This window comes from Chiloscyllium plagiosum, unplaced genomic scaffold (assembly GCF_037043375.1).
Source record: "Chiloscyllium plagiosum isolate Xiang-an unplaced genomic scaffold, Cpla_swu_hap1 HiC_scaffold_1, whole genome shotgun sequence".
Lineage (NCBI taxonomy): Eukaryota > Metazoa > Chordata > Chondrichthyes > Orectolobiformes > Hemiscylliidae > Chiloscyllium > Chiloscyllium plagiosum.
This window is the reverse complement of record NW_028270139.1, coordinates 113250178-113277196: the sequence shown is the minus strand read 5'-3', so window position 1 is coordinate 113277196 and position 27019 is coordinate 113250178. Positions and strand designations below refer to the sequence as shown.

General features: G+C 40.4%; 1 protein-coding gene across 13 annotated transcripts in view; it reads left to right on the top strand.

Annotated features, from left to right (window-relative positions):
- The window catches only part of celf4 (CUGBP, Elav-like family member 4), a 1190565-nt gene extending 1164032 nt beyond the window's left edge, over positions 1-26533 (top strand). For 9 of the 13 annotated variants that reach the window (XM_087990087.1, XM_087990069.1, XM_043685193.2 and 6 more), the window contains one exon: positions 25342-26533. The gene's annotated coding sequence lies outside the window, so the exon portion shown is untranslated. Of the gene's footprint in view, positions 1-21487; positions 21538-22565; positions 22643-25341 lie in introns of all 13 variants that reach the window. The other 4 variants (XR_015757957.1, XR_015757959.1, XR_015757956.1 and 1 more) reach the window with 4 other exon arrangements.
- Positions 26534-27019: the final 486 nt, after the last annotated feature.

The following is a 27019-nucleotide window of genomic DNA, read 5'->3' as shown; positions in this document are numbered from 1 at the left end:
ATGTGCAAACTCCACACAGACAGTCACCCCAGGCCAGAATCGAGCCACTGTGCCACCCCACATTATAGTCCAACAAGTTAATTTGGAAGCACGAGCTTTCGAAGCACTGCTCCTTCATCGGGTATTTGTGGAGCATGACCATAAAATTCTTTCACTATAAATTCTGTGTCTTATGATCCTACTCCACAGCTACCTGATGAAGGAACAGCGCTCCGAAAGCTAAAGCTTCCAAATAAACCTGTTGGACTATAACCTGCTGTTGTATGATTTTTATCTTAAATGTTTCTATTATACCTGCTTCTACCATCTCCCCTGGTAGCGCATTCCAGTGAGCACCTACCATCCTCTATGTAAAATACTTGTCTCCCACATTTCCTTTAAACTTTCCACCCCTCACCCTAAACCTATGCCTCCCAGTATTTGATTGTTCTATCCATGGCAAAATACTCTGACTATCCACCCTATCCATGCGTCTCATAATTTTATAATTTTCAATCAGGTTGTTCCTCAGCCTCTGATACCTTCGTGAAAACAATCCAAGTTTGTTCAACCTCTCCTTATTGATAATACACTCCAATCCAGGCAATATTCTAGTAATCCTCTTTGCACCCTCTCCAATGCCTCCACATCCTTCCTATGGTCTGCTGACCAGAACTACACACAATACTCCCAATGTGGCCTAAGTAACGTTTCCTGCAGTGGGGGATGTGATGGCCTAGTGGTTCTTTCACTGGACTGTCGATCCTGAGACCCAAGTAATGTTCTGGAGACTCAGGTTCAGATCCCACCATAGCATTGGTCGAATTTGAATTCAGTGGAGGGAAAAGAATCTGGAATTAAGATTCTAGTGATGACCATCAATCTGTTGCAAATTGTCAGAAAACCCCATCTGTTCACTAATGTCCTTTAGGGAAGGAAACTGCCATCCTTACCTGACTCCAGAGTCAAAGCAATCTGGTTGACTGTTAACTACCCTCTGGTATGCCAAGAAATGCTGAGCTTGCCAGTGATGTTCTCATCGCATGAATGAATGTATACAAAACATGACTTGGTGAAAGGGAGGACTGCAGATGCTGGGGAACAGAATCAAAATTAGAGTGGTGCTGGAAACTGCCTGATGAAGGGCTCCTGCCTGAAACGTCAATTTTCCTGCTCCTCGGATGCTGCCTGACCTGCTGTGCATTTCCATCACCACTCTAATCTTGACAAAGCATGACTTGCCAACTTTTAATACTCCATGTCCTGACTGATAAAGGCAGGCATGCCACATGTCTTCTTTACCACCTTATTCACTTGCGTTGCCACTTTCAGGAAGCTTGCATCCCCAAGATCCTTCCGTGTATCAATACTTTTTACATTTACTGTATATAACGGTATACGTGTTAAAGAGAAGTTCCAATTAAGAGACTGAGGAAGCCTGCCTTTATACAAACTCAGATCCCAAAGACCAAAAGCTGATACACTGCAATTCTCTCACCCCTCTACCCCATCCCCGACTTGCAGTTAGTATGAGGATCATTTTTAATACAACGTAACATTTTCCTTCTAAGTTCAGTTTCAATGGAGCACTGATAATCTCAAGTTGAGGTCAGCTGACTACCACTTCAACAACACAAATGGACCCACAGTGGGGGCTACTGGTGGTTGACAGAAGTGGTTGCCTGTCACATAATAGATTTGTTTAAACATGCAAATTGATATCCTTTAATGTATCTGGGACTCTGAGTGCAATTTTAATATGAAACTGACAGGACCTTATAAGTCAGCTTATTAGGCAATGGAACTGGCTCACAATAGTGTGCTTCCAATTACTACTGTGGCTCCAGGGCAAGCAAACCCAATGTTAGAGAGCTTGTACTCAGCAATCTGAATGCAAATTCCTGAAACTTGCTAGTTTGATGAGAATGAGACTGAGGCATGCAAATCACCATCACTTCTATCTAGCCGATGCTAACAATTGTGTAGCTTCAGGACCCTGGATCAGCCTTGTGATGATGTCACAGATCTGAACACATCATTGAGCATAAATAGTACACTGCACTTTCTGGAATAACACCACCAGACTGCAACAATCTATCCAGGAAGACTCTTCTCGACATGTGGGCATGTGCACGTGAAGAAAATGGATTCATTCTTACCTAATGTAACTATAATTCAGAGCCTAGGATATCCATGATTCCCATGTACAACAGTTTTTAGTTTTGATGTAGAGTAAATAGTGTTGCTTTAGAGTCGAATCCTGTAGACCATTCATAACTTTATTTATTCCTCGACCAGTCTGTCTCTTATTTTAACTTATGGTGTGGCATGAAAGCACAATGATGGTGACTGCTATGGTATACATGGCAGCAGTGAAACCCAAGAAACAGACCTGAGATTGCCTGAAAAACAACAGAACTCCAAAAACCATTTCAAGAAATCAGCTTGCTGCCAAAAACACCACGAACTGACTAGCCGCTGTGAAGAAATGGTTCTGAATAGATACCCCCTCCAGAGAAACCACCAGAACACTGTAAATCTCAAAAAGACTTTTTGCAATCAGTAATAGGGGAAAGATACCTTTACAAAAAGCAGTGAGAACAGTCAAAATCACTAACATCCAAGGGGAGATGAATACCCATGAAAAGGGACCAAAGACTACGCACCTACCAAGCAAATTTGATTCCTCCAGAAAGGGGACAAACTAAGAGGTAAAACTTCTTAATAAATGTCTGAACTCTTTCAATAAAGTCAAAGTTAACAACAGCAAGTTAAGATAATTCTTCAGATGCAGACTTAAAGAAAAGAGTTTGGATAAAGGAAGAGAAAACCAGGAATGAAAATCATTTATTGGCATTCAAAATGTTAGCTCTTATCCATGGTAGAAAAATCTTAATTTGTTAATGGCTTATGCATCAAATTCAAACTGTTATTTGGCAACTAAGAAATGTTATCAATTTTATTAAGTAAACACAAAAATATCAGATTAGGAGAAAGAGCATGAATCTGATCACGTGGTGGCAATATCAGCATGAAAATATCTCAGACGTCAATATGAATGACACCAAGAAAAACATTTTTCAAAAATCATTGAAACATACTGCAAGTAGCCATTTTGAGATACTTCTACCCACAGATCTTTGGGAAATCCTTCAGCCATCTTGGAAAAGCAATACCTTAATTCGTGTCTAAAGAGACATCGTTTTGCTAAAGCAACACTGAATTTTACATTGAAAATAGCATTTAAAGTAGCAGAAACCTCAACAGCATTTAATTTTAGTACCATAACAACAATCTTTAAAACAAAGATTCAACAATAATTTTAATAAACAAGACTACAAAGAGTGTGGTGCAAGGAAATCAAAATCCCTACAGTGTTCTTCCAAATCCTGAAGATGATCAAGAACTTCAAGTTCCTGTCAAGGATCAAACAATACAACAAAGTTCACTGGTACCAATTTTCCACCAGAAAAAAATTCAGGCTAACAGATCTATTAGATACAGCAGAAGATTGACAAGTGTGGACTGTGAGCTTCTGGGCAGAATTGTGGACTGTAACAAGGTCAGGAGGTAGACCTCATAAAATATGAGTTCCCTGAATGGGGCTGATAATCTGGTCCAATCAGGGGGCCCTGGCTGCCAAATAAGAACAGGAGTGTCAGACATCTTGTTTACTCTGAGAGCTGGCGCTGAGGGAGCTAAGTCAGTGGCAAGTATTCTTCATGTGGAAATGAAGAGTGACTTAGTAACAGGATGCCAACCACTATGGAGTTATTTCATCAAATAGTTCAAGCAGCTTCAACATTAGAAGCCAAATCAAATGTGTAATAGATTAGTGCAATTCTCTCCTAAATGGGAGGAACTTCAGGTCACGTGTGACATCTGCAACAGATCAATGAAAAACAACTATATTTGACAACCTGATAACAGTTTTTGATCTGTATTACAATGCAAATGCAAACAAGACGCTGGCAAAATCCTGCTTCAATAACAGATACCATCCTCCAGTTGGGTCAAAAGATTATTTCATAATGATCTGCATTTCCTTTCAAACCATGCAGCTATGGAAACTTACAATGCAAGCTCAGATCTATAATTGGCCCCTCTGATAGCTCACTGAATGTCTTCAACCAAAAGAGGATTGAATTCTGGAAGAAGCAGACAAAAATGAATCTAGAAAACTGTTCAAGAAGCATCATTAACATTTTATAGAATATGTCAACTTAATGCCCAATAAACCATTTGACAAAAGGAGTTAGATCTTGCATTTGAACAGTATACTGCACGTGACATCAGTGTGAAATCCTAAGTAATCTAATGTCACATTATCTTATCCCACATCAGCAATTGTCCCACAATGTATTCATTTTAGCAAAACAGGTCACTTCTCAATGATATGCTACAGTCTGAGGAACAAATAAGGAACAAACCAAATTGTTCCTAAGGTATATTCATGCCTCAAAACAGAACATACAAACAGATGAGATAAAAACGAGGACTGCAGGTGCTGGAAACCTGAGTCTGGATTAGAGTGGTGCTGGAAAAGCACAGCAGGTCAGGCAGCATCCAAAGAGTAGATTTTCCTGCTTCTTGGAGGCTGTGTGACCTGCTGTGCTTTTCCAGCGCCACTCTAATCCACACAAACAGATGAATCAGGAGCAATATAGACTTTTCAGCCCCGCCAACTTGCTTCACCATTCAGTAAGATCATGGATGATCTGGTTATGACCTCTAAATCCCTTCCCACCAACAGTCCGATAACCTTTCAACCCGTTGCTTAACAAGAAGCTGTCTGTCTGTTCTAAATATGTTCAGGGTCACTGCTTCCAAATTTTCGGAAAGAGCGATCGAAAATTTCACAACTATCTGAATGAAAAAAGAACACCCATGTAATTTCTGCTTTAAGCATGCAATTTCTGATGTAGAAACGATGATCTCTAGTTCGAGATTCTCCTGTAGGTCAAAACATCCTCTTCAGATCCATCCTGTCAGGATCCCTAACAGTACTACATATTTCAGAGGGTCGAGCCACCTGTTAAACACCAAGGATACAAGATAAGCCTGGCCAAACTTTTCTCCTAAGATAACCCACCCATTCCAGATTTTTATGGTAAACCATCTCTGTGCTGTCTCCAACACTTTGACATTCTTATTTAAATGAGGCAAGAATACTATGCACTGTGTTCCAAATGTGATCTCACCAGGACCCTCTATAATTGAAGCATAACTTCCCTGCTTTATATTCAATTGCCCTACTAACAAATGATCAGATTCTAGTTGCTTTTGAAATTACTTGCTGTGTCTGCATACAACTATTTGTGATTCATGTACAAGGATATCCAGATACCTCTGCATATCTGAGCTCTGCAATCTCTCACCATTTAGATAAATGCTTATTTAGTATTCTTGTTGCCAAAATCTTTTCCCACTCACTTAGCCTGTCAGTATCTTTTTGTAACCTCTTTGAGTCCTCTGCACAAACTATTTCCTATTTATGTTTGTATCATCATCAAATTTGACAACCATACCTTCCATCCCTTCATCTACGTCATTGTAAGCAGTTAGGTCTGTGATGATGCTGTCACTTTAACACGGATATTTTTTCCTTGATTTTTTTTAGAAGAGGTCATAAAGGCAGAGATACCGAAATCTCTGAAAAGACCCTAGTTTAATAATGGCAGGACAGTGACCAGTTTCCCAGTTCAGGGTTCTTTCTAGTTTGGTTTAGTTGTAGCAGAGAAGCTGCTGGTAGCTGTAGTAGACGCTGCTGCAGTGCAAAAAGATTCCATGCTTCAGCAGATGATTCTTGACTGGCTTCTCTCTCTGAAATCTCTCATGCCTGTAAGAGCCTGTGTTTGAATTTACCTTTTGCCAAAGGGTGTGTTTATGGGATGTTACGGGAAGTGGAACAGCTCCTTAGTTAAGTTGCTGTGTCAAGACAGTTAAGTTTCCAATAGTTAAGTTATTTGAAATTCTGTTTTCTTTTGTTTATGTTTCAACTGTAGTGTTTAAATAAGTTCTGTTTTTTTTAAAGCTGAATGGTTTGACCAGCTCCATTACACCTGGAATATCCACTTCACATCTGCCTTTAAAATGACAAAAAATTAGGGCCGAAGCTGCCTTCTTAAAATATTTTGAGGGGGCCTGGCCTGGTTCATATCTGGTCTGAGCACCAATCTCTATGACAGCCTGACAAAAAGGCCAGACTGTCTGTCTCAAGCCTAAATTCAGTGTGTGGCATCAAACCACATGATAGAAGAGCAACGCGTCAGCAGTAGAAGCAAAATCAATCTTTATTTCTAATTATAGTGAGTATTGTTAGCAAATTGACATCCCAATCTAAGGCCTCAGAAATAATGTTTTCAGTAGTTTCTCTAAAGACTGTAAGTAGAGCACAAGCTTAACTTTGACCACTGTGTTCAAAGAGTTAGCTTGATTGAACCTGTTTCCAAATATGTTCAATCTGTATTAGAAAAACAGATTTGAATAGTTGAAAACAGCAGGACAGCAATACACAAGCTGTTTGGTCATTACGAAGAATAGCACGGCAATGACTTACAATATAGTTAAACATTTTCAGCTTATAATGTACTTGACTTTGTGAATAAATCATTTTGTGTACATTTCTAAAGATTGATACTGTAAATATAGAAACAGAGACACTAACATGAGTGAGGTACATTTCTTAAATCACAGTATGTTGGGAATTAACTGGAAGATATCGATCTTTCATTCTTGATTTGATGCTAACATGGTACTGCAGGCCTCAGAGGGCTTTTAAAAGCTGTAAAATGTCAAGTCAATGATTGTTGTGTTCATTTTAAAAGATAAAGCAAGAGCTTACCCTGCTGTGTTTATTTCTGTTGACACCCCCCAAGAACTAAAATATTCTTAAACATCGAGGTTTGAAAGTGTTAGTGTTTATTTTCAGTGGGATGACATACTAGACCTGATGGTTCACTGGTAATAAAATGGAAATAAATATTCCTGTGAGTGGAGAGGAGAGCTGGAAATGTGGCAGTAACACAGCATGAGTGGAGATTCAAATAGTTGAGTGTCCATTAACCTAGGGATAGTGATGGTTCTCTGCTATTTAGCATAGCAATTGTTGTTTGCCCATTCTCTGACTGAAGAAGGAAGACAGAGGAATTTCTTTTTTTTCATAGTTAAATGGGCATTTGGTACCTGTTTTGATTAGTAAAGAACAAAGAAGAACAAAGAAAATTTACAGCCCAGGAACAGGCCCTTCGGCCCTCCAAGCCTGAGATAATCCAAATCCACTGTCTAAACCTATTGCCCAATTCCTAAGCATCTGTATCCCTCTGCTCCCCACCTACTCATGTATTCATCCAGATGTACCGTAAATGAATCTACCATGCCTGCCTCTACTACCGGTGCTGGCAACGCATTCTCGGCACCTGCCACCCTCTGTATAAATTACTTTCCACGTGTATCCCCTTTAAACTTTTGACCTCTCAACTTGAACATGTGACCTCTCATTATTGAATCCCTCACCCTGGAAAAAAGCTTATCTCTATCTACCCTTTCATGATTTTGTAGACCTCAATCAGGTCCTCCCTCAATCTCCTTTTTCCGAATGAAAACAATCCTAACCTACTCAACCTTTCTTCATAGCTAGCACCTGCCATACCAGGCAACATCCTTGTAAACCTTCTCTGCACCCTCTCCCAAGTGTTCACATCCTTTTGGTAATGTGGCAACCAGAACTGTACACAGTATTCTAAATGCAGCCGAACCAATGTCTTGTACAATTTTAACATGACCTGCCAGTTCTTATACTGGCTGATGAAGGCAAGCATACTATATGCCTTCTTGACTACTCTATCCACCTGTGCAGCCACCTTCAGGATAAAATGGACCTCAAATTGTAGAGGACAGCTAAAAATAAGAGTCAACTCTCTTGCTCTGATTCTTTTCTTTCATTCATTTGTAAGACGTGGGCACTGCTGGCTGCTCAGCAATTATTGCCCATCCCTAGTTGCCCTTTCAGGGTGGTGATGAGCTACCTTCTTGAATTCCTGCAGTCCATGTGTTGCAAGTTGACCCACAATGCCGTTAGGGAGGGAATTCCAGAATACTGACACAGCGACAATGAAGGAATGGTAATATATTTCTAAGTCAGGATGGTGAGTGGCTTGAAGAGGAACTTGCAGCTGGTACTGTTCCCACATATCTGCTGCCCTTGTCCTTTTAGACAGACATGATGAGGGGGTGCCACTGTTGGACTTGGGTGGACAAAGTTAAAAATCACACAATACTGAAGGAGTAGCACTCTGAAAGCTAGTACTTCCAAATAAACCTATTTGACTACAACTTGGTGTTGTGTGATTTTTAACTTATAGATAGGAGTGGTCATGGATTTGGAAGGTGCTGTCTGAAGTTCTTGGGTGAATTTCTGCAGTATATCTTGTAGATAGTATACACTGCTGCTACTGAGCATCGATGGTGGAGGGAGTGGATGCTTGTGGAGGTGGTGCCAATCATGTGGGCTGCTTTGTCCTGGATGGTACTAAGCTTCTTGAGTGTTGTTGGAGCTGCACTCATCCAGGCAATTGGTGAATATTCTGTCAAACTCCTGACTTGAGCCTTTTAAGCTTTGGGGAATCAGGAGGTGAGTTATTATAATCCTAACCACTTGTAGCTACTGTGTTTATGTGGTGAGTCAGTTGAGTATATGGTCAATATTAACTGTAAGGATATGGATAGTGGGGAATTCAGTGATGATAATGCCATTCACTGGTAAGGGCAGTGGTTAGATTGTCTCTTATTGGAGATGATTATTGCCTGGCATTTATGAGATGCAGATCTTATTTACCACTTGTCAGCCCAAGCCTGGATATTGTCCAGATCTTGTTGCATTTGAGCATGGATTACTACAGTATCTGAGGAGTCACGAATAGTGGTGAGCATTGTGTAACCATCAACAAGTGTCCATCTTCTGACCTTATGATGCAGGGAAGGTCATTGATGAAGCAGTTAAAGATGGTTGGTTGAGGATACTATCCTGAGGAGCTCTCCAACGATGTTCTGGAGCTGAGATGACCTCTGACAATCACAACCATCTGCCTATTTGCCATGTATGAGTCCAACCAGTGACAGTTTGCCCCGATACCCAGTCATTCCAGTTTTGCTTGAGTTCCTTAATGCCACACTCGATCAAATACAGGCTTGATGTCAAGAGCTGTTAATTTCACCTCACCACTGAAATTCAGCTTTTTTGTCTATGTTTGAAGAAAGGCTGTAATGAGGTCAGGAGCTGAATGACCTTGGTGGAACCCAAACTGGGTGTAACTGAGCAGGTTATTGCTGAGCAGGTGCTGTTTGTAAGCACCTTCCATTTTGATAACACTTTCAGTCACTTTACTGATGATCAAGAGAAGACTAATCGGGCGATAACTGGTTGGGATGGATTTCTCCTGCTTTTTGCAATATCACATGGAGTCAATCGAATTGTCTAAAGATTGATAATTGTAATGTTGGGGACTGCTGGAGGAGACCGAGATGGATTATCCATTCGGGTGAAGATTGCTGCGAGTGCTTCTATCTTATCTTTTGCACTGAAGTGTTGTGCTTTTCCATCATTGAGGATGGGGATTTTTCCTCCTCTAGTGAGTTGTTTAATTGTCCACCACCATTCATGACTGGATGTGGCAGAACTGCAGAGCTTAGATCTAATCCATTGCTTGTGGGTCTCTTAGCTCCACCTATCACTTGCTGCTTATGCTTTTGGCATACAATTATCCTGTTTGGTAACTTCATTAGATTGACACCCTATTTTAAACTGTGTCTGGTGCTGTTTCTCATATGCCCTCTCAGGTTGATTTCCTGGCTTGATGGTAATGATGGTAATGGTTGAGTAGGGGTTATGCCAGACCATGAGGTTGTAGATTGTGCTGGAGTACAATTCTGCAGCTGTTGATGGCCTACAAGGATGCCCCATCTTGAGTTTCTCAATCTGTTTGAAGTCTATCAGGTATGATTCCATGAGTATGACAATGTTAAGCTGTTGCGTGACTAGTCTGTGAGATAGTTCTGCGATTTTAGCACTCGGACATGGCAGGCTCAACAGGGCTGTTTCTGCTGTCATCTTTTCCGGTGCCGAGGTTGATGCTGGATGGTTTGTCTTGTTTCATTTCATTATCCAGCCTTGTAGAGATTGTTACATCTGAATGGCTTGCAAGGCCATTTCAGAGTCAAACACATTGCTTTGGGATTGAAGTCACATGTGGGCCAGACCAGGCCAGACCTTTCCTAAAGGACATTAGTGAGCCAAGTGGGTTCTCCGGCAATGGTTTCATGGTCATCTGTAGATTGTGAATTCCAGATATTTTTTATTAAAGTCAAATTCCACCATCTGCCATGGCTGAATTCTAACCCCAGTCCCCAAAACATTAGCTGAGTTTCTGGATTAATGATCTAGCGATATTACCACTAGGCCATTACCTTGCCTATAAAGGGAAGTTACATGTAGGCCAGACCAGGTAAGGAAAGTACATTAGTGAACCAGATGGGAGTTTATAAACAATTCATGGTCACTGTTACTAATCATTAGCTTGGGCCTTTGGATTACTAGTCCAGTGACATTGCCACTGCACTACCATCCCCTCTTTGCTTAGGGGACAGTGGTGAATTATGATAGATGAGTTAGGACCTAGGATCTGGCAATTTAACAGAGCTGTCAAGATTTGTAAAATTTCATATGTGAGATTTCAGTCAGATATCCAATCCATTTTCCATGTTCACCCCATACTTGAGGCATATCCTTATTCAAAATAATCTATCAAAATAAAAAAAAATCTTCTCACAGAAACCATGCCATGAATGGAAAGTTGGAAAATTATCTAATTGTTATTTTATTCATTTCCCTTCAGAGTTGCCGTATTTCAGTTTTACTTTAATTGTTACATATTTTATTTTGAGAAGCTTTTTATCTTCAGTATGCCTGGCAAAAAATGTTCAATTCACCAGCAACATGTAGCAGGATTTCAGTCATACATTCCCCATCTTTTCCATCTTTTAAAATAATGGATGGAGACATTAACCAGACCATTGCTGACACACAATATTCTGCCCTTGAGAGCAAAACATGGGAGTGCATGCTTTTAAGTTAATATATATCTAATCATTTTTGTTCCTTAATGGCAATTTTTAAAGACTGAACATAAATGTTGCTCTTTATATAATCCTCCAAAATTATTAGTTAGTGAATCAAAGCTTCATATTCTTTAACCTGAGCCCATTTTGCTGACAGTACACAGTGCAGGCTATTTACAATAGACTTACTGCCAATTGTCACTCATTGTTGGCCTTTTATGCTATTTTGTCTGTGCCTGCTCTTTGTAAGAGTTATTCATTGCCCACTGGTTTCCCTCTTGGGAAGGTGATGGCCTAGTGGTATTGTTATGAGACTATTGACCCAGATTAAGATTTTATTTTTGTTTTGGGAACCTAGGTTCGAATCCCACCGCAGATGGCGGGAAATTCAATTTTAAAAACCTAGAATTAAGAATCTACTGATGACCATGATACCAATTGCTGGTAAAACCCAACTGGTTCACTAATGTCCTTCAGGGAAGGAAATTCACCTGGTCTGGCCTATATCTGACTCCAGATCCACAGCAATGTGGTTGACGCTTAACTGTCCTCTGAAATGGCTTAGCAAGACACTCAGTTGTACCAATTACTACAAAATCTCAAAGAAATGAAACCTTGCAATGTTTTTCCTCCTTCAATAATGTTATGATCCCAGAAGATAAAAACAGACAGGAACCCAGCTTGATAGGCCATGTTTCTATTACAGTGCAGTTATGGGCGGCACGGTTGCACAGTGGTTAGCGCTGCTGCCACATAGCGCCACAGCCCTGGGTTCAATTCCTGCCTTAGGCAACTGTCTCTGCAGAGTTTGCACATTCTCTCTGTGTCTGTGTGGGTTTCCTCCCACAGTCCAAAAAATGTGCAGATTAGGTGTAGGGGAATGGGTCTGCGTGGGTAGCACTTTGGAGGGTTGGTGTGGACTTGTTGGGCTGAAGGACCTGTTTCCACACTGGTAAGTAATTTATTCAAATCCCAGCCATGTGCAGAAATGTTCTTAAGTCTCTCTGGGTCTTTTACCAATCACTTTAGTTTGTGCCCTCTGCCAGTGGGAACAGTTTCTCCCAGTTTATCTCATTCTTGATCTTGAAAACCTCGATCAAATTTCTTCCTCACCTTTGTCTTCTCTAAAATGAAAAGCCCCAGCTTCTCCAACCACTGATGTAACTGAAGTTTCACATCTTCCTTAAAGACAAAGAAAAATGAATGGTCTGAAAAGGGATAAAGTAATAAAAGGATTTTAGTAAGAGTGCTTCCAAATACCCAGGACTTCAATCATCATTATGACATTCAATAACCTCAGGTATTAGCAGAGAGATTTGGATGAGTATATGCACTCATTATTGAAAGCTTATGCACTGGGATAAAAAAGATCCAAAAGGCATATAATGTGCAGTTTTCTTTCAAGGAGCTCTACTTTGAATGTTGTCAAGGGATGCTTCAATTATTACAGCTCTAGTGAATTGGTTTGGCTCACTTGGCTGGCTCATTGATTTACAGAGCAATGTGATGCCCACAGTGTGGGTTCAATTCCCATCAACAATTTGAGGTTGCCATGAAGGACTCTTCTTCCCTCGCCTGAAGTCTGGTAGCCTTCAGGTTAAATCATCACCAGTTGCTTCTCTCTAATGAGAGCAGCCCCTATGGTCTGGTAAGATTATGGCGACACAACAACAATTATAGCTCTGGTCAGAATAAATGTGAAGAACTTTGTTCCATTCAATGAGAAGTGCTGGAGGGCATTCCAGGAACGCCACAAGACATACCTATAAATGAGGTGTGAACTTGGTGAAACAGTACTATGAGAGATCCCACATCCAATGGATCAGGTCAGAGCTCTGCAGACTGAATCATTCAATCATGAATGGTAGTGGAGAATTTAATCTTTAACCAGAGAGAAGGCTCTACAAAAATCTCCATCCTCAATGATGGGAGAGCCCAGCATTTCAGCTACATTTGTATGCTCTTAAGCCAGAAGTGCCAAGTGGTGTTCCTTGCATCACAGGTATCAGTCTTTGGTATCACTAATACCAATTCACTCCATGTGAGATCAAAAAACAGCTGAAGGCAGTGGAGTACTGCAAAGGATGTTCATCCTGATAACGTTCTAGTGATAGGACTGAGGACCTGTGCTTCTGAAGTAGCCATACCTCAAGCCAAGATATTCCAGTATAGCTACACCACTGGCATTTATTCAGCAATGTGGAGAACTCCCGAGACATCTCTGCAGAGTTCCTCAAGTTAGCCTCCTTGTGAAAAACACCTTCAGCAGTTTCTTTAGTTACTAAAAAGGTCAGAAGCAGCTTTGCTCACTGATAAGGAACAATGGTCAGTGCCATTCACAATCCCCCAGGTACTGAAGCAATCCATGACAACACAAAATAAGTCCTGGACAACATTCAGACTTGATTTAATAAATAGCAAGTAACATCTATGCCTCACAAGTGCCAGGTAATGACTATCTTCAACAAGAGTGAAGCTAATCATCTCCTCTTGACATCCAATGGCATCACCATTGTTGAATTCCCCTCTATCAACATCCTAGGGGTTGCCATGGATTGGAAACTAAACTGGACAGTCACGTGGCTGTCGTGGCTACAAAAGTAGATAAAAGGCAAGGAATTATGTGATAGGAGAAAGTGAGGACTGCAGATGCTGGAGATCAGAGCTGAAAAATGTGTTGCTGGAAAAGCACAGCAGGTCAGGCAGCATCCAAGGAGCAGGAGAATTGACGTTTTGGGCATAAGCCTTTCTGCAGGAATGAGGAAGGTGTGCCAAGCAGGCTAAGATAAAAGTTAGGGAGGATGGACTTGGGGGAGGGGCGTTGGGAATGCGATAGATGGAAGGAGGTTAAGGTGAGGGTGATAGGCCGGAGAGGGGGTGGGGGCAGAGAGGTCAGGAAAAAGATTGCAGGTCAAGAAGGCGGTGCTGAGTCCAAGGGTTGGGACTGAGATAAGGTGGGGGGAGGGGAAATGAGGAAGCTGGAGAAATCTGCATTCATCCCTTGTGGTTGGAGGGTTCCTATGCGGAAGACGAGGCGCTCTTCCTCCAGGCGTCATGTTGCCATGGTCTGGCGATGGAGGAGGCCAAGGACCTGCATGTCCTTGGCGGAGTGGGAGGGGGAGTTAAAGTGTTCAGCCACGGGGCGGTTGGGTTGGTTGGTGCGGGTGTCCCAGAGGTGTTCTCTGAAATGTTCCGCAAGTAGGTGGCCTGTCTCCCCAATATAGAGGAGGCCACATCGGGTGCAGCGGATGCTGTAAATGATGTGTGGGGAAGTGCAGGTGAATTTCTGATGGATATGGAAGGATCCCTTGGGGCCTTGGAGGGAAGTGAGGGGGGAGGTGTGGGCGCAAGTTTTGCATTTCTTGCGGTTGCAGGGGAAGGTGCCGGGAGTGGAGGTTGGGTTGGTGGGGGGGTGTGGATCTGACGAGGGAGTTGCGGAGAGAGTGGTCTTTCCAGAACACTGATAGGGGAGGGGAGGGAAATATATCCTTGGTGGTGGGGTGTGTTTGGAGGTGGCGGAAATGACGAAGGATGATACGATGTATCTGGAGGTTGGTGGGGTGGTAGGTGAGGACCAGTGGGGTTCTGTCCTGGTGGCGATTGGAGAGGCGGGGTTCAAGGGCAGAGGAGCGGGAAGTGGAGGAGCTGCGGTGGGGAGCATCATCATCATGTCTGAGAGGAAATTGCGGTCTTTGAAGAAGGAGGCCATCTGGGTTGTTCGGTATTGGAGTTGGTCCTCCTGGGAGCAGATGCGGTGGAGGCGAAGGAATTGGGAATATGGGATGGCATTTTTACAGGGGGTAGGGTGGGAGGAGGTGTAATCTAGGTAGGAATTATGTGATGAATACCTCAGCTCCTGACTCCCAAAACATGTTCACTATCTACGAGGAACAAGTCAGGAGTGCGATGGCATACTCCTCACTTTCTTGGATGGGTGGAGCTCCAACAACACTCAAGAAGCTCAACACTATCCAGGACAAAGCAGCCACTTGATTGGCTCCTAATGCATCACATTCAACATTCAGTTCTCCCAGCACTGATGCATGCACAGCAGCAACTGAAGACACCACCTTTCAAACTCACAACCTCTACCAACCTGAAGAACCAGTACAGCAGATCCATGGGAACACCACCAAGTACAAGGTGCCCTGCAAGCTGCAGTCTGCCCTGGCTTGGAATTTTCTCACTGATACTTCACTGCTGCTTGGTGAAAATCCTGGAACTCCTCCCTAATAGGACTGTGGGTGTACCGATACTATATGAACTATAATGGTTCAAGAAGGCAGCTCATTACCTCCATCTGAAGGACAACTAAGAATGAACAACAATGCCAAGGCAGTGATTCCCAAAGTCCATGAATTTTAAAAAATTTGGGACATCCTACCTCAGGAAAGATATTTTATCTTAAAGAGGGTGCAGCACTAGATCTACAAAAACTATACCAATTTTAGGGACAGTTTCTCTTGATTTGATTTGTATTTCCTTGAGATTAAAAGGTTGAGGGTGATTGCATTGGGGTAGCTAAAATCATAAAGCAACTGTTAGAGCAAATTAAGAATGATACAGATAAGAAGTGACTATTTGGACCTTTATGCCTGTGACAGCTCGTTAAAAGATCAATCCAACTCAGCCCTAATGCTATGTCATATTCCCAAATCTCTACAAATATTTTCTCTTTCATGTAATACCAAAATTCCCCTCTGAAAGTTCGTATTGAATCTGTTTCCACTGAATAACTTATGTTTCCTGCACATCAGATTTGTTTCTGTTGGCAATTACTTTAAATCTCTGCTCCCTCATCTTCAGTCCCACGACCACCTGAAAGAGTTTTCCTTTAAATACTTTATCAAAGCCCCTCATTATATTGAACACCTCCCAGCAAATCTCCTGTTAAACTCTCTACTCTCAGGACAATCCAAACATCTCCAATCTCTCCGCCTCATCAGTCTTTATGCTTTGTAACCTTCTAGTAAATCTCTTACGTATCTGAGTATCTTGGCATCCATTAAAGTTTGGTGCCAATAATTGAGCACAATGCTCTTGTTGAGACATTTTTTTTTTAAAGATGTAATATTAATTTGTTGTTTCTATTTTCTTTTTCACTGCTTATAAAATCAAGGATCTTGTAGAAACAAAAAATAGGTGCAGGAGTAGGCTATTAGGTCTTTTAAACCTGCTTTACCATTCAATATGATCATAACTGAGCATCTAGCTCTATGCCCTCTTCCCACTTTCTCCCCATCCTCTTTGAGTCCTTTAGCCTGAAGATCTAACTCCTTCTTTAAAATGTTCAATGTTTTGGCATCAACCACTTTTTGTGGCGAAGAATTCCACAGGCTCACCGCTCTCTGGATGAAGACATTTCTCTTCATTTCAATCCTATGTGGCCTAGCCCATGCTATTAGACTGTGACCCTCTGGTTCTGGATTCCCCAGTCCTCACGGAACACTCTACTCATTTTCCACAGGCTTCTCAAGTTGTTTTGCCATATCCACACCTTTGTTTGTGTGCATACACTGTCAGGTCTCCCTATTCCCGCATAGCTTTAAAATTGTGCCATTCATTTCCTTTTGTGTCTCCTCATTGTATCCCATCCAAGTGTGTCATTTCGCTATGCCATGTGTTAAATTTCATCTGCCATGTGTCTGCCCATATTGGCAATGTGTCTACATCCACTTGAAAATAGTTCTGTCTGTTGGGGTGGAATGATTAAATGAATCACTCAACACCCAGCTCCATTTCCAGCATCAGAGTTTATTCTTTTATCGCTGGGGGAGAGAAAGCCGCTCAGCAATCCAGTGAACAAAGGGAAACATACCCTTTTGATACATTAGCTTTTAGCCCACCTTTGGCTGTTATGAACCAATTGTATTATTAATTGGCCACATACACATCCAATCAGGTTAATCATATGACTGTGTGAGAAGTGCATAGACTGCTGTAGGTCATCCCATGATCTCATGATGTTTACCAGGTTCACTTATCATTTTTATCCTTGGGACTTCACAATGCATCTTATTCAACCACATTCCAGGTTTTAGCTCCTGTGCCAGTTGGAGTTCAGTACTCCTCTGCTGTGAGCAAAAGGACTTCTTCTATCTGCCTGAGACTGAACATCCGTGGGAATGCTGTTAAATCCCTTAATGCCTGTATACTGAAAACTGCATTTTTGATATATAACCTGTGGATATGATTACCTGGGGGTCTTCACTGATGTGGATCAGACCCTTCCCTATATCCCATGATCAATACCAGATTGTGAACCAACCTGGTATGGAAGCTTCTTTCTGCATTTCTCAAGGATATTCCTTATCAAACTGTCAATATACAAGCAACAACTGCAGTGTTGCTTCTTATGTAACAGGACTCCTTTATATGCATTTCACAAGACCCTTTGTGTGTTATTTTAATCTTGTTACTTTGGATGTTGACTTTCTATGAAGGCTACAATTATTCTAGCTCAGAATTTAACATCAAAGCAAGCCATGGCCTAGTGATATTATTGTTAGAATATTAATCCAAAAACTCAGCTAATGTTCCAGGACCTGAGTTTGAATCCCACAAGGGCAGAATTTGAATTCAGTATTAAAAATAAATCTGGAATTAAAAATCTACTGACCATGAAACCATTGTCAGAAGAACCCATCTACCTTGTGAATGTCCTTCAGGGAAGAATCCCCATCTGGTCTAGGCTAAATGTTACTCCAGATCCACAACAATGTGGCTGACTCTCAACTGTTCTCTGAAATTCCCTGGCAAGCCATTCAGGAAGAAGGGTTACACCTGTAACGTTGATTTATCTACCTCCTAATACTGCCTGGCTTGCTGTGTTCTTCCTGTCTGTCCACTTTGGATTCCAACAGCTGTAGTATTTTGTCTCTAATGCAGTTCAAGGGCAGCTAGGAACGGGCAATAAATGCTGGCCAGCCACCAAGTCAATAAAAAATACGTGCCATGAGTGAATAAAAAAAGTCAGACTATGGTAATAAATAGAAGTTGCTGAAAAGCTCAGCCAGTCTGACAGCATCTGTGAAGAGAAATCAGAGTTAACGTTTCAAGTCCAGTGACCCTTCCTCAGAACTGATGGTTTTCCACTTGGGGACCCTGCAGCCATCTGGACTCAATACCAAGTTCAATCATTTTAGGATTTGAAGTCCCAAGTCCCAGCCCCCTACCACACACACCAGGCCTTGCTATCACATAGTCTGCCATTACACACTGCCTATTGTTAGCCACTAACAGTCTCCATTAGCAGCTATTCACCCTCCCAGCCAAATCACTGCAGATGCTAGAATCTGAAACCAAAAGAGAAAATGCTGGAAAATCTCAGCAGATCTGGCAGCATCTGTAAGGAGAGAAAAGAGCTGACATTTTGAAACGTCAGCACTTTTCTCTCCTTATAGATGCTGTCAGACCTGCTGAGATTTTCCAGATCATTAGAGACTCCATTGTCTGTCCAACTGTTCCCTCTTTCTCCTTGGGCTCTATCCACCTATTGTTTACTCTTTGCCTCCTCCCCCCAACCTATGTTCTGCATATAATTCTGATATCACTTCACAGACCTGCTGAGCTCTTACAGCAACTTCTGTTTTTGTTTCTGATTTACAGTTAGTGCAGCTCTTTCAGTTTTTAGACTAAGGAAGCTGTTGTTTCAGTTAATAATCTTCCCCAGACACCTTTTCGCCAAATTAGTAACCATTTTCAGTCATTTTAATCTTCTTCTGCCTGGTCTCCTAACACCATGCTGCTCACTACAAGTTTTCAACAGCCATGTCCAGGTTATTAGTGAATAACAAAAGTACACTGATTCTCATAACAACCTCTTGATTATGAAAAATGTCCATATTACAGAGGAGGAGGTGCTGGATGACTTGAAATGCATAGAAGTGGATAAATCCCCAGGACTTGGCCACGTGTACCCGAGAACTCTGAGGGAAGCTAGAGAAGTGAGTGCTGGGCCCCTTGCTGAGATATTTGGATCATTAATAGTCACAGTTGAGGTGCCGGAAGACTGGAGGTTGGCTAGCATGGTGCCACTGTTTAAGAAAGGAGGTAAGGAAAAGCCAGGAAACTTTAGATCGGTGACCCTGACATCAATGGTGAGCATGTTGTTGGAGGGAATTCTGAGGGACCGATGTACATGTTTTTGGAAAGGCAAGGACTGACTAGGGATAGTCAACATGGCTTTGTGTGTGGAAAATCATGTCTCACAAACTTGATTGAGTTTTTTGAAGAAGTTACAAAGAGGATTGATGAGGGCAGAGTGGTAGATGTGACCTATATGGACTTCAGTAAGGCGTTCGACAAGGTTCCTCATGGTAGACTGGTTAGCAAGGTTAGATCTCATGGATTACAGGGAATACTAGCCATTTGGATACAGAACTGGCTCAAAGGTAAAAAACAGAGGGTGGTGGTAGAGGGTTGTTTTTCAGACTGGAGGCCTGTGACCAGTGGAGTGCCACAAGGATCGGTGCTGGGTCCACTACTTTTTGTCATTTGTATAAATGATTTGGATGAGGACATAGGAAGTACAGTTAGTAAGTTTGCAGATGACAGCAAAATTGGAGGTATAGTAGATAGTGACCTCAGAGTACATTGGGATCTTGATCAGATAGGCCAATGGGCTAAGCAGTGGCAGATGGAGTTTAATTTAGATAAATGCGAGGTGCTGCATTTTGGAAAAGCAAATCAGAGCTGGACTTGTACACTTAATGATAAGGTCCTAAGGAGTGTTGCTGAACGAAGAGACCTTGGCGTGCAGGTTCATAGTTCCTTGAAAGCAGAGTTGCAGGTAGACAGGATAGTGAAGAAGGCGTTTGATATGCCTTCCTTTATTGGTCATATGCCTTCCTTTATTGGTAATCTAGATACTCAATATCATTCAGATATTGAGTATCTGGATTAGAAGGTCAAGTTGCGACTGTACAGGACATTACTTAGGCCACCTTTACAATATTGAGTGCAGTTCTGGTCTCCTTCCTATTGGAAGGATGTTGTGAAACTTGAAAGGTTTCAGAAAATGTTTACAAGGATGTTGCCAGGGTTGGAGGATTTGAGCTATAGGGAGAGGCTGAATAGGCTGGGACTGTTTTCCCTGGAGTGTCAGAGGCTGAGAGGAGACCTTATAAAGGTTTATAAAATCATGAGGGACATGAATTGGATAAATAGACAAAGTATTTTCCCTGGAATGGGGGAGTCCAGAACTAGAGAGCATATGTTTAGGATGAGAGGGGAAAGATATAAAATTGACCTAAAGGGCATCTTTTTCACACAGAGGGTGGGGCCAGAGGAAGTGGTGGAGGCTGGTACAATTACAGCAATTAATAGGCATTTGGATGGGTACATGAATAGGAAGGGTTTGGAGGCGTATGGACAAGTGCTAGCAAATGGGACTAGATTAGGTTAGGATAGCTGGTCGACATGGATGAGTTGGACCAAAGGGTCTGTTTTCATGATGTACATCTCTAAGACTGTATGTCTCTGGGGAACATCACTGCACAGGTTTTCTTGGATGTTAGGAACACTTTCTAGGTCAGCATTTATTGCATATCCCAAACTGCCTTTAAGAAGGTGTTGGTGAGTGACCTTTCCTCAATTCTGAAAAAATAATCGTTCACTACTATTCTTAATATGATCATTGTTCTCTCAGAAGAACAGACTAGTTCTCAATGAATAGCCTTGGCCATCCAATTTGTGTCAAAGTCAATGAGCGATCAGCAAGCTGTCTGTTCCCAAGAGGAAATTTAATGGGAATCTTCTACCTATTCTCTTCCTTTAAAAAGACATTCTGACGAGTCCATTAAATGTTTGTATTGGCATTAGGATGAAACTCTGCTTCTCAATTATTCAAGCATTGCTTGTAATTTAAAGTTACAGTCTCCTTTATCATTTTGATCTTTGTTTCATCTGTGAAGAATAGTTTCACATTGGTGGATTGCCCTGGGAGAAAGCACTGCTGGTAACTGAACTGTTTTTCATGGATGTTCTTTGGACGTGGTTAAAATGAGTATTCAAATAATTAAGAGAGAAGCTAGAAAGTTTTGCATTTCTTAGAGGGTTGTCACACTTTATAAATTGGTAAGTGGTAAACTGGTAACATAACACACCGTTAAAGAGTAACTTGTCAATTTCCTGAGAAAGGATATGTGTGTGATAGAAGATATTTTACCGATGTCTAATGAGTATCTATGAGCTCCTGCAGTTTGTTTGATTCAAATAGCTTCCAACTGTAACAGGCAGAAGCTTTCCCTGAAATGAATTCTCGGCGATTTCTCTGGGGTGTGGTTGTGATGATTGGTGTCGAGGTTTGTCTCTCAAAGAAGTTCATATCCTGAAGAGCTGAGCCATACTTAGTTTGGAAAACTTTAGCTTATTTTCTGTCTTCCTATTTCAGAGCTCCTTAAACTGGTTGCAGCATCCTTCCATCTAATGTGGCTGAGATCAGTTAAGTGTTAAATCTTTCTGTGGTCTATGACACAGTTCTGCAATGGGAGAACACTATCAAATGAGAAGAACCATGCAATTTCTATTTAATAATACTGAAGTTTAGTTCTTCTTGGTATTTTCGGAGCTGCATTCATAGACATACATCCAAAAGAGTCAATGAATAATGTGGAAGCCCTAACGCTCCTCATATCTGAAAAGTGTGAATATATGATGATACCAAATAATTCCCAAAATATCGGCACCACTGGTTAAAGGATTGACGCAAAGCAACTAATTCATTTGTGAATTGATACCAAAATACTGATATTTCCCAAATGCAGTTAAGTTAATGGAGGATATAACTTTTTCTTTATTTTTGGTATTATTTGGGTTTTTAAGACAAAACACTTTTAACATGCAATACAGAGGTTGAACTGGTCAATGAGAGAGTATGAGTAAAGAAAACAGATCTTCCAAGACAAAGAGAAAAAGGGCAACTCCAACTCTTGTCCTTCCTGAAGCCAATTCAGGATTGAAGAATTTGTGACCATTCTTTCAACAAAGAGGAATTGGCTCAGGCAGATCAGGAAAAGGATTGGAAATGTTCTTCTTTAAGTTACTTTCTCCGTTGTAAGTGTAATATTGTTTTATTTGCTCCTGTTATTTTTCTAATGAGAATACCAAATGCAGTTACTTTCTTTCTCATTTGATGAACAGCCTGTTAGCCGGCACTCTGAATTTGGGATTCAGGTCTATTATTATTAGTGAAACATTGAAATGTTTTTACTCTGTAACCAATGTCTGTCAGCCATCATGCACTTAATCATGTTTTTTTTTAGCATCCACTGCATTCATTACATTTATTGTTAACCATGTGTTTGTAATCTTATACGCCTTTGCAAGGCTTCATCCATTTCCTTAAGTTTGGTTTCTTGTTTTTCGATTGCAAGTATTGCTTTTGACTGATGCTGTGTTTGGTACTTTTCCCCCTCCAAAAAACAAAAATTCTCTTCTTCTTTTGTCACTCGATCAAAAACCAAACCAAGCAGAGACAGTCATAACCCGCAGTCTCAGGCTGTAGGAAAAGTATCCATACAATGAAATGGAGAAAACGGTCCACTGCGTAAGTTCTGTCAACTAGAAATTAAAGTGTGATCTGATGGCGTCATGTAACAAGCTCAACGATTGGTTGCATGACATGCCGTCAAGTTTCGTGGAGGTGCTGTGAAAGCATTTTTCTTGGATGTTGTATCAGTTAATGATTGGCCAGTCATGATCACATGTGCCTTTTGACTGTGTGCTGCCACTATTCTTGCTGTGCTCATTTTAGTTTAGTGTTTGCGGTGGTTCTTTTAAAAATTATGATTTCTTTATTTTTTTTTTCTTTTAGTCCTGTCAGCTTTCTTTGCTTCTTTAGATGTCACATAAAACATTGATTCCCAATCCTTCTATATATATAAAAAAATTTAAATGAGGTTTACCTGTATAATAAAATGTGTGGTCAGTTTCTTTGCACCAAAACTATTGTGATTTGTTTATTTTTTGGAGGAGGGGGCCTTTTTCATTTGAAGAGCCTAGGACAAAAAAAAACTTTGGATGATAGCAGTCATTAATCCAAACTTAGGCAAACAAGATCAAAATGGCCAAACCGTGCCTTCCAATTCCAGCAATTTCAGATTCATTTTCAGTAAAAACATTGAGAACAAAAGTGCTTTTTTTTGTGCAACTGAAAAAGGGTCCTTTGAAATTGTTTTTTTATTTTTGCTGTTGTAATTGTTCGATTGCTGTGTACGGTTTGCTCTTTGTTTAACCAACAGTGTGGGAACCTGCCAGCATGGATTGATATTCCGCATGTCACTTCCACTAAAGTGGGTCTTTGCAGTTCAAGTTTCTATTGTTTTAAAAGTGTAAAGCAGAATCTGCCTGCTAGCCGTGGACAGAACTGCTGTGAGAGTTTTCTTTAGATTAACATTATCTCTGCTGTTTAATATAGCGTTGCATTTTTTAAAAAAACGTAGTGCAGATTCTTAAAGAGACAGTATCCCTATTTACGGGCTGAATGTCAAAACCGTTAGCAATCAACTTTGTTTAAAGCTTATCCTTTCAAATACTGCAGCCTTTCCAAAATGTTTCTATTATATCTGTTCTTCTCACCCATCCAAAGCATTTGCTTTCGATCTCTATAGGGGCTGCAGCACTTCCTTTCTCTGGTTCCAAATTTATTCCCAGCATTAATGCATCCTGGTGACATTCCCAAAATTGTCTTTCATGAGTTTCATTAATTACCAGTTGCAATTGCTGATATACTGGTCTAGATTTAGCTTTTCTAAGTCGTATATGCTTTGAGTAGATTTGTAAATCTCCACGGACCCTTCTTAGTTAGCTCCTTTCAAGGCTGAAGTGACCAAAATTCCTCAGTCTTTCTTCAGAATTCAATCATCTTCCACCAGGGTGTTAGGTCTTATGTGCGCCTTCCCTAGGTCTGACTTTCTCCCTTATATCTCCATGACCAAACTGGATGCAATTCTTAATGTGAGGTCACCCATAAGATTTTACCACCACTTTCTTGAAGAGAACAAACCTTAAAACAAAAGTAGAAATACTTGGAAATGAATGTGTTAGTCATGCTGGAGCTCTGTTTGAAGTATACAAATCGGACCAGTCTGTGTCATTTGCAAGTTTTACTGAGTTTTCCTTCTGGGCTCTTAAGGACAATTCTGGAGAAGCAATAAATGCCCACATCCCATGAACCGATGAATATAAAAAAAAATAATTTTCCAACCCGTTGCTGATGTTAGTGACATACATCAACGTTGTGTTTGTACTGCTCAGTGCTGCTTTAGTAAAATTGACATTTGTAGTCTAATTGACAAACACCACAAATAGACCTGTTGAGCTACTTGCCCTTAGTTCTAAAACTGACACAAACAATGCTGGAGAAACTCAGCAGGTCTGATACCTCTGTAGAGGGAGAAACCAGGTTAACGTTTTGAGTCTAATTTGACTCTTCTTCAGAACTGAGTCACAGTGGACTCAAAACGCTAACTATGTTTCTCTCTGCACAGAAGCTGCCAGACCTACTGAGTTTCTCCAGCAGAGTCTGTGTTTGATTCAGATATCCCTTAGTTATCATTCACTACAGGCCTATGCATTTAGGATTAGATAAATTATTATTTTCTGGAAGTCCCACACACTGTAATTTTTCTCACTCATATGCACTGTGTGTTACTGCTGAATGCAATCAATCATCTAGTATGGTTGCAAAGTATTTGTAGCATATAAGCTGACTATTTGGTCTATTAGGTACATGACAGTACTTAAATTCCGCATAAACCCCTTCCCAAGCTTATTCATTTATCCCCATCACCAAATTCTTGTATTTCTTTTCATTATATATGCATCAATGATAGTCACCTTACTAATCAATTTGGTAAAGCATTCCTTTCGCTGGTAAAGTTTCTCATGAACTCACTACTGAATTTATGAGTGACCAGCTTAGCTGTATGACGGCTAATATTGAGGACTTGACAATACAAGAATTATCTCGCCCTGCCTTACTCATAAAAAAGGAATTACTCTTACATGGTCAAACCATTAAATTAAAACTTACATAAATGTGACAAACCATTTGATTTTGAAAAGGCTGAAGGGTTCACAAAAGGTATGTTTTGTAGATACAATCCCCAGACTTTCAGATTGAAGGCAGAAAAAGCCGGATGCTGTTTCTTTAGATTATACCTACAGTGAAACATGATTGGTGTAGATCTTGTACTGTCTCACATTCTCATCTCTAATCTACTTTGTCTTGTCTTCGTCTTTTAGGGCGGAAACTGGAGAGGACCGCATGTACAAAAAAATAATAAAAGTACTGTTAAATAAACCTTTGGACATATCAGCATACGCCAATCAAGCTGAAGACTTCTTCAGACTTTTATCTTTGACTGCTCTGATTGTTTAGGCTGTTAAGTCTCTACAAAATGTATCACTTCTGCAGAAGGATGAGTTTTAAACGCCTGAAAGGAGAGAAAAAAAAATTATAAAGATACTAGGGGCTTGTAGAGCAACAAGTTGATGAGGAGTGCCTGTTGTCATCATGGATACAGTTGCCATGGTCACACGTGGTAACAGTCACTATCTGTCATTCCTTAGGTATTTTAGGGACCAAAGGACCAAACTTTTTATTGCAGACTTGTAGTCGTATGTAAATTATGGATTTCTTTCCTTCTCACACTGTTCCTAAAACAGTCTGAAAAGTTTATCTTGAATTGTAAAAAAAAGTAATAATAATGATAATACTAAACTGCTTTTAAATAAGCAAGATTGTAGTTCTTTGATACTTTGGGAGGCACTTTGGTATCATTAATTCAAGTAAGTAGTTTTCATATGGTTTTCTGTAACTTTCATGAGGATTGAACATTTGAGATTGGCTTAACTGTGATCTGTGAGAAGCAAAAAAAAAAATCTTACAGAGTGAGGACTATTTTGGAAATAGGATTATTGCTTGAAAATGGTTCATTGTGTTCTTAACCTTCCCTTAAAAGAGAGACTCAATAGATGTACAGAATAATAAAAAAAACTTTTAAATTACTGATATAAAAATATAAAAAATTAGACATAAAAATGCAAAAAAAATAGAGGTTAGCATTACTGCTAAAAATAAGAAATCCTGTAGAATTGTAATTTTGTAGAATTTAGATGAGCATATGTTCATGTACTGCCGATTGCTATCCGATCCTGTTAAATACTGACAGAAGATAAGTTATACTGGCAGCTCCTTGACTGCAATCATTCCAGCTATGATTAAAAAAGAATTAAAAATATATTGAAAAAACACACAAACATTGAAACTTGTAAACATTGCAGCAAAGCGCAGATATGAATATCCAACAAGGGTTAGTGAGAATCTGGAAAGACACATATTAGTCTGGAAAAACCTGCTTAACATCATCAGGACCTGCTCTTAGCAAAACTCTCACCAACCTCCATCCATTGCGATAGTACTCTTCCATGTTCAAAAAAAAGAGAACTTCAGGGCCAGTGCAAAGTCCTGATTCCCAAACAACTAGCATTGAATCTGTAATTCAAAAGGAATAACACAAAAAGAGAATCTCTGCTGTTTACAGAAGGTACAAAAAAAAACAGAGAATGTTTAAAAGGTTCTGGCTCTGTTTTATGTAAATAAATTTGCATATTTTGTAGGACTTTTACTGTACTGATTGAGAAAAAAGGAAACTATTTAATGAAAGCACGGTATTTATCTTTGGTAACTGATGTAACGGAGCAGTTGAAACAAAAAGCACTGTGTTAATTGCTGTAAAATCTGGAACCAATTTATTTATGAATTATTTATTCAGTTTATTTATTGTTGTTTTAGAAGGATGTCATGTTTTAACTTAATTTACAAATGCCAGCATTGTGGCTGGCTGCTCATTGTTTTATGTTTTTTAATTCCTTGTGGGTATTTGTTAAAAACACAGGCATTTTGATTTTTTTTTCCATT